The sequence below is a fragment of the Lathyrus oleraceus genome, chromosome 5 (assembly GCF_024323335.1).
Source record: "Lathyrus oleraceus cultivar Zhongwan6 chromosome 5, CAAS_Psat_ZW6_1.0, whole genome shotgun sequence".
NCBI classification, from domain to species: domain Eukaryota; kingdom Viridiplantae; phylum Streptophyta; class Magnoliopsida; order Fabales; family Fabaceae; genus Lathyrus; species Lathyrus oleraceus.
Window position 1 is genome coordinate 529,554,688 of NC_066583.1, and position 3,294 is coordinate 529,557,981.

Genomic DNA, 3,294 nt, shown 5'->3' on the forward strand with positions numbered 1-3,294 from the left:
TTTAAAAAACAAATTATGAACGATTTGACTAAAAAAATGATATTTTTTTTCAATTAAAACATGCAAAACATTTGTTGAAATAGAAACAAATAAGAATGCAAATAATCGGATAAAGGCTCAAATTTATTTGATGGAATGGTAGTCTGCAGATGGCAAGACTCCATAGATCTTTACAAATTTGAAATTGGTGATATATATTGGAAAAGGGCTACATTGAACATAATGACCATTTCTCCACCAATTCTGAATCCGATGTATTTGAAACTTTGGTTGATGATGAATGAGTGATAATCTTTGACGGATGGCAGTTGTAGAACAAAGTCTTGTCAGGATGCAATTACTTGCCAAATCCCTATTATTTTTGCCTAAATTTCCCCAGGGTGAGGTACTCAATCTAGCGGGATATATACATTTATTTTTTATGTCTCTAACTTTTGCCTAGATCGCTCTTTCAGGTTTTCAATCCACCGAGACGCTCATTTTTGCCTAAGTCGCCCTTTCGGGTTTTCAACTTAGCAAGCTATTCTGTTTTTATTTTTAGGCGAAGTATTTCTTGACTGCATCTGAATTCACAAGACGAGTGAAATCCTCCCCATCCATAGTTGTAAGTATCAATGCACCGCCTGAAAAGGCTCTCTTAACAACATATGGACCTTCATAGTTTGGAGTCCACTTGCCCCTGGAATCGGGCGCGAAAGACAAGACTTTCTTGAGCACAAGGTCGCCTTCTTGGAACACACGAGGCTTGACCTTCTTATCAAAGGCTTTCTTCATCCTTTGTTGATATAACTGGCCATGGCACATGGCAGTCAATCTCTTCTCTTCAATCAGATTCAACTGGTCATAACGACTCCGAACCCATTCAGCATCAGTCAATTTGGCCTCCATCAAGACTCTCATTGATGGGATCTCCACCTCTACTGGGAGCATAGCCTCCATGCCATAAACAAGCGAGAAAGGGGTTGCCCCTGTTGAAGTGCGGACAGAAGTACGATATCCATGCAAAGCAAATGGCAGCATCTCATGCCAATCTTTGTACGTAACAACCATCTTCTGGATAATCTTCTTGATATTCTTATTAGCAGCTTCAACAACCCCATTCATCTTGGGTCTGTAAGGAGAGGAATTATGATGTGTAATCTTGAATTCACTACACAGCTCTTTCATCATTTTGTTGTCCAAGTTAGATCCATTATCAATAATGATCTTATCTGGCACACCATATCAGCATATGAGTTGATTCTTGATAAACTTCATGACTACCTGCCTGGTCACATTCACATATGATGCCGCTTCAACCCACTTAGTGAAGTAATCAATTGCTACGAGAATAAATCTGTGTCCATTGGACGCTTGTAGGTCTTTTCAATACAATAAAAATGGACTTAAATTTTGCATCATTTGGATTTTTGATGAAGGAGTTATGGACACTTGAAGTTGGACTTTTTTGCCTTTCAATGCATTTGATCCAAAGTGACCTATAATGTTTTGCATTATCACATGTATTTCTTTTGAGATTTTGAAATTTTTTTCAACATAAAATTTGAAGTAGACATCTTAAGCTTTCCAATTCATTTGATCCCACCTCAAAATTATAAAAAATGAATGAGTTATGTCCTTGGGAAGTTGACCCAAAATTAGGGTTTTAGTCAAAATGACCTATAATGTCTTGGAATGGGAGATGACATTCCAAGATTCAAATCAATTTTTGATGAACATGAAAGTTGTTGATATTGTCCTTAAGAACATTTTTGATTTTGGGATCATCTCCATTTGACCAACCCATAAAAAGTTAGGTCTTAGTGCATTTCAAAATAGTCAGATGAATTGACTGATCAACTTCTCAAGCCCACAACTCATATCTTGATGAATTGATGATTGAGGACACTCAAATAAGTTCAAATATGCATGAAAGGATGAATTAAAGAACTTCCCTTGATTGTATTTGACCATGGGCTGAGGTTGCTTCATTAGCAAGGCATTGTGGGTGATCAGATGAATTAGGGTTTCTTTGAGGAACAAAGCTTAACCCTTTGACTTGCTTTGATCAAAATGATGAATTGAGATGCTTGGGAGGCATATTTGATGGATGAGAGCTTTGGGAACCATTGCCATGATTTCCTTCATCTTCTCTTGGCCATATCTTTGCACCAATGATCTCCTAGGAGCTTTTAGACCTTGTGATTGCTCAAGCTACAAACAAAAGATGTTAGTGACATAGTTTTGTGCTTTTGGTTAGTGAATAAAGATGAGAAAAGCAATAATATACAATTCAAGAATACTTGGTGATCTCAAACCACTCACAAGAGGTCCCACCCAAAGGCAAGGGAAACCAAAATGCTTATGATCCTTGTGGCTTTGCAAATGCAATGTTATGATGCCATGAGGGATCTTAGGGACAAAATTGGGGTCTTACAGTAGGAAATTACTACTATGGCTAACTGGAAAACAGGAAGGAAAAGGGAAAGCGGGAATTCTAAAAAGAATGGTAAATGAACTAAGGCAACGGAAACAAAGTTGCTGAAAAGAAAATAACTAAAAAGCTAGAATGTTGTAAAAAAATCAATTGTAGAGCGTAAGTGTAGACGTTCCCCATTTTTCCAACTTATGTCCTTTATATATTGCTTTGGTAGGTCTTGGCAGTTGAGAAAATTAAGGAAGACTGGTTGAATGAGGAGTCAACGGGGGAGCCATTCTGTTGGAGAGAATTTAGGCACGTTTGGATGCCTCTGATGACTGTTTCAAAGCGTAAAATTTGGCTGTGTGATGCTCGTCATGGGCCTGTGACGGTCGTCACAGGCTGGGTCATGACGGTCGTCATGCAGCTTGTGACGGTCGTCACATCAGCATATTCTGCATTCTGGTTTTTCTGCTTTTTCTATGCTTTCTCATCTGTTTCTTCTTCTTTTTCTTCCTTTTCTACATTTTGCTCATTAATGCTTGGAGATTTAAATACCTGCAAAAACAACTCGAATACTTGCGGAATAATCGAAATATTAATTAAAGTGGTATGATCTTTGAGTGTAAATCAAGGCAAATATCTGATGTATTTTCGCATTATCAAGGGGCCAAAAGTATCTATCTAGGTAAGATCTAGAAAGAAACGCTCAATCAAAGAATCAACCGATGAGGATATAGCTCATGGAGAGTGGTTCCATCCAGATAATCAACTAGGGAGGAAACTTAAAAAGATCATCCATGAGGAAATAACTCAATAGGGAATGAGAAAGGTTAAATTCTTTATGCTTAATGGGCTGGCACTCTACAATTGAAAGAGGACAGACAAACTAAATC